The sequence below is a fragment of the Macaca mulatta genome, chromosome 4 (assembly GCF_049350105.2).
Source record: "Macaca mulatta isolate MMU2019108-1 chromosome 4, T2T-MMU8v2.0, whole genome shotgun sequence".
Lineage (NCBI taxonomy): Eukaryota > Metazoa > Chordata > Mammalia > Primates > Cercopithecidae > Macaca > Macaca mulatta.
In genome coordinates, this window is record NC_133409.1 from 129,911,796 (window position 1) to 129,926,653 (window position 14,858).

At 41.8% G+C, this 14,858-nt stretch overlaps 1 protein-coding gene across 4 annotated transcripts in view; it reads right to left on the bottom strand.

Moving 5' to 3' along the window:
- The window catches only part of PAQR8 (progestin and adipoQ receptor family member 8), a 46,605-nt gene that overhangs the window by 14,220 nt on the left and 17,527 nt on the right, over window positions 1-14,858 (bottom strand). The window contains exon 1 of one of the 4 annotated variants that reach the window (XM_077998645.1): window positions 8,384-8,449. The exons of the other annotated variants lie outside the window; for them this stretch is intronic. The gene's annotated coding sequence lies outside the window, so the exon portion shown is untranslated. Of the gene's footprint in view, window positions 1-8,383; window positions 8,450-14,858 lie in introns of those variants that run through there. 4 annotated transcript variants of the gene reach the window in all.

The following is a 14,858-nucleotide window of genomic DNA, read 5'->3' on the forward strand; positions in this document are numbered from 1 at the left end:
TTAAAAATTAGCCAGGCATGGTGGTACACACCTGTAGTCCCAGTTACTCAGGATGCTGAGGTGGGAGGATCACTTGAGCCCAGGAGGTTGAGGCTACAGTGAGCCATGGTTATGCCACTGCATAACCTGGACAACAGAGCAAGACCCCGTGTCAAAAACAAAAAAAGAGAGAGAGAGAAAGTGTCAGAATAATAGTATGAAACACTTACATTATGTCTCGCACATACCAGACAGTGTTTTGGGTGCTTTGAAAATATTAACTTATTTAAACTTCCCATCAACTACCTGACACCGGTACTATTATCATTCCCATTTCACAGATAAGGAAACAGAGTTACAGAGAGATTGTGTAACTTGTCCGAGGCTACACAGTATGTGATAGATCCAGGAGGTAACTAAGCAGTGGACTCTAAAGTCTGGGTTCTTAACCACTATGCCTCAAAAAATGCACTCTATGACTAAACCCCAATATTTTTTGAAATACAACTTCAAATATGCTGCTGCAATACTGCTTTGCTTCATTAACAAAGATAACTTGCAGTTGGCCTTACAAAAACAGTCAGTATTGCAAAGTTTCTCAGTGCTTTGATAGAGTTTACTTGTAAATCAGATTCCAATGCTCCCTAAGAGAATAAAATGTGACTTCCACAAAATCTGAGTGGAATCTATCAAATAATCCAAATAGGTCTGTTAGCCCAGATAAATATGATCATAAATCTGATGGGCCTCTTTCATATTAAAGAGACACATGGTTCATTGTGGCTAGCTTTACAGAACTGGTGGGGTGAGACATTCCAATCATAAACCTGAGGTCATTTATCAGCCTACTGGTGGAACGCACAATGGCAATGAGATCACTAAATCTGCTATGCATACAGCAAGCTACCTAAAAAGCCTCTCCCAAATTAACAAAGTGGGGGAATTAAAGAAAAGCTCCATATTTGGGAACCTGGCATTGTCTGGTACTGAAGACATTTTATCTGGATGCCAAATAGAAGCACTCCAAAGCAATAGTGTTTCCTGACCTATTACAAGGATGCTATGTGAATCTACCACAAACTTGGAATAGCTGATTCCCTGAAAAGAACACTGGGCAAGAAATTAGAAGTCCCAATGTTCAGTTCTAGCTCTACCACTATGTGACTTTTTTTTTTTTTTTTTTTTTTTTTTTGAGACAGAGTCTCGCTCTGTCACCCAGGCTGGAGTACGGTGGCGCGATCTCGCTTCACTGCAACCTCCACCTCCTGGGTTCAAACAATTCTCCCGCCTCAGCCTCCCGAGTAGTTGGGACTACAGGTGCACACCACCACACCCAGCTACATTATTTTTGTATTTTAGTAGAGACGAGGTTTCACCGTGTTGCCCAGGTTGGTCTCGAACTCCTGAGCTCAGGCAATCTGCCCGCCTAGGCCTCCCAAAGTGCTCTAAGTGACTTTTAAGCAAATTACTCAACCTCTCTATGTCTTGGTGCCCTTGTCCATAAGATGGGGGTGTAATCTATATAACCTCTAATAATGTAAAATTTCACAATTCACCTGGGCTATGTTTTGCTTTGTATTGAACATCAAGCAGCATGCTGAAATCACCAACAAACAGATCCTGTGACATCACTTCATGTCACTGTGTGTGGGACTCACACAGATGGCAGGAAAGTGACCTGCTGGTTGTTGGATAGAGGACAAACAAGCAGCAGTTCCTATCAAAGGCAGAAGAAATGCTTCCAGAATTCACAGAAGCCCAGCTTCACACATCACTGCATAACTATAAATGGCTGCAAAGGAATAGCAGCCAAAATGACAACCTGGTGTCCATTTATAAGGACTGGAACTGTGCTTTAAGCAGCCTTTGAGCCAGAGGTAGAGTTGGAAACAGCCTCACATGCCTCAGGATCTCCACAGTCATTAAGTGAGAGACCTCTGGGCTCATACTGATCTTTACAGCCACATCTTCCAAGGAGCATATCACTATTTGTAAAGTCACATTTGAAAGAGGGGCACTACCAGTGCAATCCTATTATTAGCAGAGATCATTGGAACATTGGTTCAGATTCACCAATGGTCAGTGCATATTTCCCCCCTATATTTAACAAAACCTAACAAACAGAATCTCGACATCCAAAAATGGAGTATTTGATTGAGTAAATTAAGATAAATCTATACAATACTCTACACTTATTAAAATAACTAGCATATTGACATTCATTGTTATACAAAGATACATGATATGTGTGCTCCATTGGTTTTTCACTGTAGTCTCCACTGCACTTAGAAAAGTGATGGACTAGCACATTGTACATTCTCAAAAAAGATTTCTTGAATGAATAAATGAGTCAAAGACATGTAAAGGAAAAAACAGACTTAAAGTATGTGTCCCACCCAGCCCTATTTTTGTAAATATACAAACATGGTACAGATGAAGTATGGAAGTGCATATAATCAAAACAATACAGCTATTAACATGAGAGGATTGTGGGGAATTTTACTTTTCTTCTGGAAATACTATCATTATAGTACTTTTTAACAAACATTTTACGACTTTTGTAATTGGAAAGCAAATGTTAGTACTACTCTGCAAACAGGAATATTTGACATAAATATGCAAAAATTGGCAAAACATAAGTTGGTAAAATATTAAGACCCTCCCCAATAAACACCCCAGCATTATAAAGGAATACATACATACTTGCATTATTCTGTGAGTTCAACTAGTTAGCATACCATATTAATTATTAGGAGTAACCTAACTATACTTGCCATAGTGTAAGCCATTGGTCATGGGGGGTTTAAAGGGAAAAAAATATGTAACATCTACTGTTAATGCAGCAAAGATATTCTCTTAGATTGGAAAAGCCAGTATACACGATATTGTCAAAAGACTTTTCCCACAACACACAAGCTCAAACGGCATTAGTAAATGAGTCACTTCCTGACCATGTAGGTTTGTGGTACGGCTGAACCATGCCTATAAAAAACAAGTAAGGTACACCTTTTTGCCACAGATGTGGCAGCAAGATATGTCCTTCTGGGCTCAGTGACCTCTCCACTTATGAATCTTTTCCTCTGTGGTGTCCTATACTATTCCTAAGAGGAGAAAGAAAAGACAGCCTTAATTTGTTGCTGTGGCCTGGGGAAGATGAGCAGAGCATATTTCCTCTGAGCGCCTTTTTCTCTTGGTCCAACTAGAACCCTCTAAGCTAGAATTTCTCGCTGTTCTATCACTTCCTATACTTTCCACATCTCAGCTAATCTCACTTGAGAAAGTGCTGGTTTCAAAATGCATCATTACAGACACAGAATGCACCTGCCACATGGAATAAATAGTATCTGTGTTTAATCTGTCAAGTGGGAGAAGTCAGAGGAGCTGGGAACAATTTACTAGAACACACTAAGCAGTCTCCGGCCAATCAACAGTTCAGGTGTGAGGATCATGTTCCTCTGAGACTTCTTGTTTGAGTAAAGGTAAACTCTGCTGTCTGAAACTCCCACTAATTAAAGCCTAGGGACAGGTGTCTCCCTGGACTTTCTACATGAGTGTAACCATCGGCTTCGTTAGGTGTGGTTTGGCTTCAGTCAGGCAACCTCTCAACTAGATCTAGCTTCTCACCGGCAGGAAGCTTCATCATGATCTGCAAACCAGCTGGGACCTAGGCCAGCCCGGGTGAACATGAAGAGAGCTGCTCATTTCCACTGGCAGGAAATCAATCTTGGAAATGTCCTTTCCATAGCAGAAAAATCAGATAACAAGTCGAGCTAGGGTTTGGAGCACCATATAAAGAAAGCTGTGTTCCCTAGCAATTAAACATTAACTCTTCTGCAGTGACAACAGTACACTCCTGGTGGTTCTAAGACCCAGCATTTTTATTTGCTATAAAGAGTCAAGCAAGTCACTTTATTCTCCATTTCTCCTTAGATATCCCCAAGGCCTTAGTTCAATTCCAAATCACCACAAAGCCTTCTCCAGGCCATCTTGATTCCCCCCCCACCCCCAACGCTTATCTATCTATTCCACATATTTTCGTAAGTAGAACATCGGGCTTGCCCATTACTTCACTACTGTGTGTGTACAGAGCCTTCTCTCTTCTGCTTATTGAATTGCAAGCCTCTGGAGACAGGAACACTGGCTTACCTATGCTTTATTTCTATCAGCAAACAGTCAGAGGAAAGATGCCCCAGAATGTGTCAATAGATCATTGTTCAAAATAAAAGTGAAATGACTATCCTTTGCCTGCTTCTAAAGGTAAAAACCAGTGAGATCTAAGATAACGAAAATGTGAGTTTTCAAAAGAAAACACCATTTGAATTGGATCTTATTTATGTATGTGGTTCATCCACTTGAGAGGTATCCACACCAATATTTAAATTGCTGGCCGAATTTCTAACCATCAGCTTGTTTTTGGTCTATGATCTCCTACCATTTGTCACTTTTATGACCAAGAATGCCTAAGCAAAGATTTAGGAAAAGGAGGGGTCAGGCAGAGAAACATAATGTAAAATAACACTGGAGCACTGTTAGAACTCGTTTTTATTCTTGTTGCATACAAAAGGGCAGAACAGACTGTCCTGATTGCCTGAACAAGCCACACACTTGACATCACCAATGTTATTGTAGCCTGCTGTGCCTGGCAAAACCCACTTCTCTCTCAAATTCAGGCTCAGATATAACCCCTCCCCTGTGAAGCTTAGCGACAGCCTGAAGTAGAATTCATCATGTCTTATTAAACCCTCTGTCTTTGTCCATTCACTGGTGCTGTAAGGAAGTATCAGACTAGGTGGGCTTATAAACAACAGAAATCTATTTTTCAGTTTCTAGAGGCTGCAAAAGTCCAAGATCAAGGCACCAGCAGTTTCGGTGTCCAGTGAGGGCCCCCTTCTGGTTCAAACACAACTGTCTTCTTGCTATGTCCTTACATGGCAGAAGAGCCAAGGGAGCTCTCCTGAGTTTCTTTTATAAAGGCAGTAATGCCCTTCATCTAGGTCAGTGGTCCCCAACCTTTTCTGCACCAGGGACCAATTTCATGGAAGACAATTTTTCCATGTACGAGGGCTGGGCGTTGAGGAGTATGGTTTTAGGATGATTCAAGTCCATTACATTTATTGCTTTTTTTTTTTTTCCTGACACAGGATCTCGCTCTGTTGCCCAGGCTGGAGTGCAGTGATGCCATCTCAGCTCACTACAACCTCCATCTCCCAGGCTCAAGCCATTCTCATGCCTCAGCCACCAAAGTAGCTGGGATTATAGGCATGCGCCACCATGCCTGGCTGATTTTTGTATTGTTAGTAGAGATGGGGTTTCGCCATGTTGGCCAGGCTGGTCTCAAACTCCTGACCTCAAGTGATCCATCCACCTTGGCTTCCCAAAGTGCTGGGATTACAGGCATGAGCCACTGGATCCAGCCTATTTCTATTATTTTTACATTATAATATATAAAGAAATAATTATACAACTCACCATAATGTAGAATCAGTGGGAGCCCTCAGCTTGTTTTCCTGCAACTAGATGGTCCCATCTGGGGTGATGGCAGACAGTAACAGATCATCAGGCATTAGATTCTCATAAGGAGAGTACAACCTAGATCCTTTGCATGTGCAGTTCACAATAGGATTGGTACTCCTATGAAAATCTAATGCTGCTAGGCCGGGCGCGGTGGCTCAAGCCTGTAATCCCAGCACTTTGGGAGGCCGAGACAGGCGGATCACGAGGTCAGCAGATCGAGACCATCCTGGCTAACCCAGTGAAACTCCGTCTTTGCTAAAAAATACAAAAAACTAGCCGGGCGAGGTGGCGGGCGCCTGTAGTCCCAGCTACTCGGGAGGCTGAGGCAGGAGAATGGCGTAAACCTGGGAGGCGGAGCTTGCAGTGAGCTGAGATCCGGCCACTGCACTCCAGCCTGGGCGACAGAGCGAGACTCTGTCTCAAAAAAAAAAAAAAAAAGAAAAGAAAATCTAATGCTGCTGCTGATCTGACAGGAGGCAGTAAAGCCAGCAAAGCAGAGCAGCTGTAAATACTGATGAAGCTTTGCTTGCTTGCCCGCTGATCACCTCCTGCTGTGCAGCTCAGTTCCTAACAGGCCACAGACGGGTACTGGGGTTTGGGGGATCCCTGATCTAGGTGATTACCTCCTGACGGCCATACATTCTAATATCCTTACATTAGGGGTTAGGATTTCAACATATTAATTTGGGGAGACACTTCAGTCTATAGCATCCTCTTAGCATTATGCTATAACTGGCTGTACATATGTCTTCCTTTAAATTGTGAAATTCGTTGGGTTGCATAAGTTATTCAAAATATTTTTTCAAAGATTTTAGCTTGTGTTATTTGATTGTGAGAATAACTGAGGTACAGTGAATTTAAGTGACCCTATTCAAAGCCCTAAACCAAAGCAGCAATAATGTATGGGCAGACCCCAATAATTCTGACCCGTGTCCCAAGAGTCCAGCCAACTGACTGTGTCTTTGGAGAAGAAGGTCTATCAGCTGTGAATGAAAAGGAAGTATTAGATGAGAAGATAGTGTTTGTCCATCTCTGAGCCGCTGATGCACTCGGAACCCCGGCTCACTGTAGTGACCCAGGAGCACTATCCAGAGCCTCCTCTCCCAAGACATCCCATCAGGACTCTTCTCTAAGGGCACCCCTGAAGACCTTGCTCCACTTCCCAGTGTGGGCTTTTCTGTAATTAGAAGTAGTAACTCATAATCAGTAGCAGATCTGGTTAAAAATCATTAATTATTCCATAGAAGAGTTTCATTTGAAAAGTCAGTCTACTCAGTTCAGATCAGTAATTGTAAACTATCACACAGCTACAGCTTTCAGCTCCATATTACAATTACCTACCCGCCTAACCTGTAGTATCTATGAAGGTAGTGATTATTTATCACTCAGAATTACTTCATTTTTAAAAAATTTCAACTTTTATTTTCTATTCAGTAGATATATGTGCAGGTTTGTTACAAGAGTATATTGCATGATGCTGAGGTTTGGGGTACGACTGAGTCCATCATCCAGGTAGTGAGCATAGTACCCAACAGGTAGTTTTTCAACCTTGCCCCAGTCCCTCCTCCCTTCTTGTAGTCCCGTGTCTATTTTTCCCGTCTCTATGTCCATGTATATCCAAGGTTTAGCTCTTACTTATAAGTAAAAACATGTGGTATTTGGTTTTCTGTTTCTGCACTAATTCACTAATATTGCTGCAAATTCCGTTTTATAGCTCCATAGTATTCCATTATGTATATATACCACATTTTCTTTATCCAACTCACTGTTGATGGGCACTGAAGTTGATTCCTAGGTTGATCTTTGCTATTGTGAATAGTGCTGTGATGAACATATGCATCCATGTGTCTTTTTGGTAGAACAATTTGTTTTCCTTTGAGTACATACCCAGTAATGTGGTTGCTAGGTCAAACGGCAGTTGTGTTTGGTTCTCTGAGAAATCTCCAAACTGCTTTCTACAGTGACTGAAATTAATTTACATTCCCACCAACAGTGTATAAATGTTCCCTTTTCTGTGAAGCCTCACCAACACCTGTTACTTTTTGACTTTAAATAATAGCCATTCTGACTGGTGTGAGATGGTATCTCATTGTAGTTTTGATTTGCATTTCTCTAATGATTAGTGATGTTAAGCATTTTTTCATATGTTGTTGGCCACTTGTCTGTCTTCTTTTGAGACGTGTCTGCTCATTTCCTTTGCCCACTTTTTAATTGAGCTGTTTTTTGCTTGTTGATTTAAAGTTCCTTATAGATGCTGGATATTAGACTTTTGCATAATGTATGAATATTTTCTCCCATTCTGTAGGTTGTCTGTTTCCTCTGTTGAAATTTTCTTTTTTGTTTTCTTTGAGACAGGGTCTCACTCTGTCACCTAGACTGGAGTGCAGTGGTGTAATCATGGCTCACTGTAGCTTCAACCTTTCTGGGCTCACGTGATCCTCCCACTTTAGCCTCTCGAGTAGCTGGGACTACCGGTGCACGCCACATGCCCAGCTAATTTTTGTATGTTTTTGTAGAGAGGGGGTTTCACCATGTTGCCCAGGCTGGCCTCAAACTCCTGGGCTCAGGCAATCTACCCACCTTGGCCCCCAAAGTGCTAGAATTCCAGGCATACGCCATGGTGCATGGCCAATAGTTTTCTTTTGCTGTGCAGAAGTTCTTTAGTTTAATTAGGTCTCAGTTGTCAATTTTTTGTTTTTGTTGCAGATGCTTTTAAGGACTTAGTTATAAATCTTCCCCAAAGCCTATGTCGAGAAGGGTACTTCCTAGATTTTCTTGAAGGATGTTTATAGTTTGAGGTCTTACATTGTATTAGTCCGTTTTTATGTTGCTGACAAAGACATACCCGAGACTAGATAATTTATAAAGTAAAGAGGTTTAACTGACTCACAGTTCCACATGGCTGGGGAGGCCTCACAATCATGGCAGAAGACGATGGAAGAGCAAAGGGATGTCCTAAATGGCAGCCAGCAGAGACAGAATGAGAACCAAGTGAAAGGGATTTCCCCTATTAAACCATCAGATCTTGTGAGACTTATTCACTATCACGAGAATAGTATGGGGGAAACTGCCCCCATGATCCAATTATCTCCCACTGGCTCCCTCCCCCAACACCTAGGCATTATAGGAGCTGCAATTCAAGATGAGATTTGGGTGGGGACACAGCCAAACCACATCATACATTTAAGTCTTTAATCCATTGTGAGTTAATTTTTGTATATGGTGATAGGTAGGAGACCAGTTTCATTCTTCTACATATGGTTGGCCAGTTTTCCCAGCACCATTTATTGAATAGGATATCCTTTCCCCATTATTTTTGTCAACTTTATCGAAGATCAGTTGATTGTAGGTGTGCAGCTTTATTTCTGGGTTCTCTATTCCAGTGGTCTGTGTGTCTTTTTTTGTACCAGTACCATGCTACTGTAGCCTTTAGGTTACTATAGCCTTGTAGTATTTCGAAGTTGGGTAATGTGATGCCTCTGGCTTTGTTCCTTGTGCTTAGGATTGCTTTCACTATTTAGGCTCTTTGTTTCCATATGAATTTCAGAATATTTTTTTTCTAACTCAGAATTATTTTAGCTCCAAGATTTCAGGTTTGAAATTCCTCCTCCTTGATTAAAACACTCCTAAATTCCACCTGTAATATTTCATCACACCTGCAAAAGATACTTTTTGGGTGTCTCATAACCTCCAGTCTTCCAACCCTTCTTCTCTCAGTGCACCCATTGCATTTGGACTCACTGCCATCCCAACACAAACCCAACCCAGTGCTAGCCATTTCACTCTGCCCTAGCCAGCACTCCTCACCCTCCACCCGCCACACCTTTGCTAGGTCTGCCTGCCTTGCCCCACCTTGATTACACCTTTCATTTTTTCCCTCACCAGGTACTATGTACTGCTATAGAAAGCCATAATACATTGTGAAACCATTATGCATTCCTTTTAACCTCAGCCATGGCTTCACTACATATGTGTAGATGTCCCCCATCAGCACCTTAAATATTGTGTTTAAAACCAAATTTCTCCTGATATACATAGTTGTTATTGATGTAACCAATCTCCCAGGCATCAAGCCTTGAAATCAAGAGTGAAATTTATCTCATTTCCCTCTGGCTCCCCTGAAACCCCAGTCATCAAATCCCTATTATCCGTATTATTTTTAATCATAGCAAATGCTAAACCTGTCCCTTTTTTTCACTTCCCCTGCAGACCCATATCCTGTTCCAGTTACATTAATGGTGACAACCTCCTGAATGATTTTGGATCTTCCAAGCTCTGGCCTGTTCCATCTTTTTTTGATTTAGCTAAAGTTTAGCTCACATAACATGCCCCAAAGCCACCAGTGGGCCTTCCCTCTTTGCCAACTAAAGCTTACATTCTTGAGCCTGACCGTCAAAGCCTTCCAGGACCTAGCCTTTATCTGTATCTGTAGGCATCACCCACTGCTTGATATCACGCAGAATAAAAGAGCAAATAGAACATGTTAGAGTACATCCAGTGTGTTAAGGGTAAGTCCTGTCATGGAATTTCTGGTTTCTAAAATAAAATGTATTTCTTGCCAAGGGTCAGGTTAAAGTTTGAGAATCACTGTTCTATAGCGTTTACTGTTCCTAAACCTGAACTGTGACTTACTCCTTCATTTTTGTATTATGAAATATTTCAAGTGTAAAGAAGAGAGGATAATGTAATATTTATCACGTTAACATGTGATGTTTACTTTAGATCTTAAAATATATATGTACATAGTATATGTGTTTATATGTGTATAAAATATATTAGTGTATCTATCTGTTTATCCTCTTCCCTCTAAAATAGATACAATTACCTGGGCATAGTGGCTCCCACCAGTAATCCCAACACTTTGGGAGGCTGATCACTTGAACCCAGGAGTTTGAGACCAGTCTGGGCAACATAGGGAGATTCTGTTTCTACAAAAGACTTTTAGAAAATTAGCTGAGCATGGCCAGGCACTGTGGCTCAAGCCTGTAATCCCAGCACTTTGGGAGGCCGAGGCGGGCGGAGCACGAGGTCAGGAGATCCAGACCATCCTGGCTAGCACGGTGAAACCCCGTCTCTACTAAAAATACAAAATATTAGCCGGGCGTGGTTGCGGGCACCTGTAGTCCCAGCTACTCCGGAGGCTGAGGCAGGAGAATGGCGTGAACCCGGGAGGCGGAGCTGGCAGTGAGCTGAGATCACGCCACTGCACTCCAGCCTGGGCGACACAGCCAGACACCATCTCATAAAAAAAAAAAAAAAAAAAGAAAAGAAAAGAAAAAAGAAAATTAGCTGAGCATGGTAGTATGTGCCTGTGGCCCCAGCTAAGGGGGAGGACTGCTTGCTCCTGGGGGATTGAGGCTGCAGTGAGCCGTGATAGTGACACTGCATTCTAGCCTGGGTGACAGAGTGAGACCCTGTCTTAAAAAAAAGTGGATTCAACTGAAATGTAGCTTCGTACATCTACTCATTCCCTACATCTTCCTACATGAAAACATTATGAAATTAAAGTTATATCTACATATAACGATATAATAAAACCTCAAAGTTTGTACCTAACATTCTTCTGCCTTTCATTTAATCTATGTTTTGTGTTTTTCCACATTAGTTGCTACATGATTCTCTAGTTGAGTCGTTTTCTTTGCTGACTACTTCCACTGTGTGAATATACCACAATTCTTTAGTTCATCCTCCTGTGGATGGACATGGAGGTTGTTTCTAGTGATTTGCTCTGACACACTAGGCTGCGGTCTAGTTTGCCCATGTCTTCTTGGATATGTATGTGACTAGAAGGGAATTCCTTTACAGACTTTTGCCCAAGCTGTTCCCTTTACCTGGAATGGCTTCCTATCTCAGAAAACCTTATCTGTCCCTGAAGACATGCCAATTCTCACATGCCAATTCTTCCATGCCTTCCAACTCACCCCGTCAAAGTAGTATCTTCTTCCATCCGTTCTCCTGCATCCTCCAGTTTGTATCACTTAAATGATGCCACCATATACAACCTTGTTCTGTAGTTATCTGGGTATTTGCAAGTAGGCCATAAGTTTCTTATGGGCAAGTACTATGTTGTATGGTACTAACTTCCCTCACCTCCCTGCTTAGACCCTAGCACAGATGTTTAGCAGAGTGGCCCCTCAGTGAACATCTGTTGAATCCACTAAACTCTCCTTTTGCTACTAAGTACTGCTGTCATTATCTAATGATATATATATCACGACAATAATATACACCTAATGGCTGCTACATTCTCATGTGTTATTGTTTCTGTACTCTCATGGGGGTCTCCATCAACACTGTATGTTGGGAGAAACTAAATATTTAGGGTATACCCTGAGCTCATCGACCAGCTGGGGCTAAATGCCCATATAGAGCTGTGTATGCATAAAGATAAAGAAAAAATATTTCTCCTCCTTTATTGTTAAATCACCCAAAATACTACATTTTTATGCCAGTAATTTTATAAGAATTGTGTTCAGAACTAAAAGAAATCAAACATTGGGGGATAAGAATGTTACCAAAATTTGGAGAAGGGGGCAATTTCTAAGATTGGTGCTGAGTTTTTTTTTCTTTTCTTTTGAGGTAAGATCTCTCTCTGTCACCCAGGCTGGAGTGCAGTGGTGCAGTCACAGCTCACTGCAGCCTCAACCTCTGGGCTCAAGCTATTCTCCCACCTCAGCCTCCTGAGTAGTGCAGACTACAGGCACATACCACCACACCTGACTAATATTTTTACTTTTTGTAGAGCTGGGTTTCACCATGTTGACCAGGCTGATCTTGAACTCCTGGGCTCAATCATTCCACCCACCCTGGCCTCCCAAAGTATAGGGCCTACAGGCCTAAGCCACCACACCCAGTCGTTGCTGTGCTTTTTAAATCCACCAATGCTTGTTGCCATTAGTGTAGAAAGGATCTATAGAGAGAATCCGTTTCCTTTCCCCCCACCTACCTGTCACCTTAGCAATTATTCTATAAATGTGGCCTGGCAAGAGAGTTACAAACAGCCATGTGTGTTCTGAATGGCTGCTAGTGTGTGGCTTTAGAATTCTTGACCAGAAGACAGGATTGGGGAGAAGCAGGATTGGGGAGAAGCAAAGGGGCCTGTCCATCCATAGATATTAATTTACCCACAAAGTTCAGTGGGAGGAGGAGGGTGGGGGAGATTTCTTGCTGATTCCAAAGTCGAGATTTATGCTCAGTATACGTCTTTTTATTAGATCTAGAAAAATGAGATTAAGAAATTATATGTGGAAAAATCAGTCCAAGTATCCAAGGATGCAAACCTCTTTCAGTTTGTTTGTGAGTATAAAGTATTGGCTTAAATGATAGCAAGTTGATACCTGTTTGTACCAGCCTTATAAATTTATAATAAAACATGTCCGGGTCACAGGATTTTTATAAGCAGCTCACCATTCCATGCCATATGATCCATCAAATAAAGAATACATGAAATAAGGATTTTTAAGCTGCTGTCTTAGACAGGAAGGTCAGTTGAAGCCTGGAAAATCCTAGTCTTATGAAGGCGTTTAACACTCATATTGAAAAATGTATGTTTTCTCAGTTCCCAAGGCACCACTTCTCAGGGCAAACAACAACATGCAAATTTTGGAATAACTAAAGAAATCAAACCCTTGGTGTTTGTTTCTAGGTTATAGGTTGATTTTAGAAAAGGTCACATATAAGAATAACCATTTGTCTTTACTGTAACATAACCTCAAGTCTCAGATGACATCTGATTACAATCTGTGAAGTGCTACCTGAGTGCCTGGACTGTTTTTCCAAATGAGTTGAAATGTCCACGTCCACAGCTGCCCACCAATATGTACTTGAACAGATATATACCGCTAGATTATTGACTTAGCATTGCCATATCACAAGTGGACCCTGGCAGATTTAGACACAGATTTTAACAGCAGCCAAGAGACAAACAACTTCTTCCAGTCTTTGCTCAAATCTCACCTCTTCAAGGAGGCTTCCCAACCACCCTATTGATTTAATACTGCATTTCTACTCTCCCTGGCACTCCATAACACCCAACTCTGCTCTACTTTTTCTTTGTTTTCCATAGCACTACTTATCACCTTGTGACTTAACATGTTATTTTCTTGCTCACACTTTTTAAAAAAATCCGGGCCAGGCAGGGTGCCTCATGCTTGTAATCCCAGCACTTTGGGAGGCCAAGGCAGGTAGATCTCAAGAGATCAGGAGTTCAAGACCAGCCTGGCCAACATGGTGAAACCCCATCTCTACTAAAAATACAAAATAGCTGGGCATGGCGGTGCATGCCTGTAATCCCAGTTACTCGGGAGGTTGAGGCATGAGAATCGCTTGAACCCAGGAGGCGGAGGTTGCAGTGAGCCAAGATTGCGCCACTGCACTCCAGCCTGGGCAACAGAGTGATACTCTGTCTGAAAAAAAAAAAATACAAGTAAAATACACATAACATAAAATTTACCATCTTACCATTTTAAGTGTACAGTTCAGTAGTGTTGAATCCATTCACAGTGTTGTGCAACCAATCTCCAGAACTCTTTTCATCTTGCAAAACTGAAACTCTGTACCCATTAAACAACTCCCCATTGCTCCCTCTTCCCAATCCCCTGGCAACCACCATCCTACTTTCGGTCTCTATGAATTTAGAGAACACTACTTTAGGTCCCTCATATAAGTGGAATCATACAGTGCTTTCCTTTTGTGGCTGGCTTACCTTTTTTTTTTGGAGAAAGAGTCTTGCTCTGTCACACAGACTGGAGTGCAATGGCGCAATCTCAGCTCACTGCAACCTTTGCCTCCCGGGTACAAGCAATTCTCCTGTCTCAGTTTCCTGAGTAGCTGGGACTATAGGCACCCACCACCACATTGTATTTTTAGTAGAAAGGGGGTTTCACCATATGGGTCAGGCTGGTCTTGAACTCCTGACCTCAGGTGATCCACCCACCTCAGCCTCCCAAAGTGCTGGGATTACAGGTGTGAGCCACCATGCCTGGCCAATTTTCTTCCTTTTTAAGGTTGAATAATATTCCACAAAATGTTGTTGTATCTGGAATGGGGTATATTTGATGCCCACTTGATAGCTCTACTCAGCTGTAACAAAGATACCTCAAATGAGAATCAAGCTTCTCCCAGTAACCCTACTTCTGTCCTGTGCTTCTTGTTCCTATCTCAGTAAATAGCTGCACCCAGGTGCTCAAGCCAGAAACCAGATATATAGCATTCCTTCTTCACTGTTACCGTTCTTTACCCAGTTGCCAGTGATAATTACTAAGATGACTCACATATATTGAGCACTTACTCTTTGCTACATATGGTTCTAAGTTCACTGCATGTGACTTAAATAAAACATTTATTCCTCTTAATTCTATGAAATG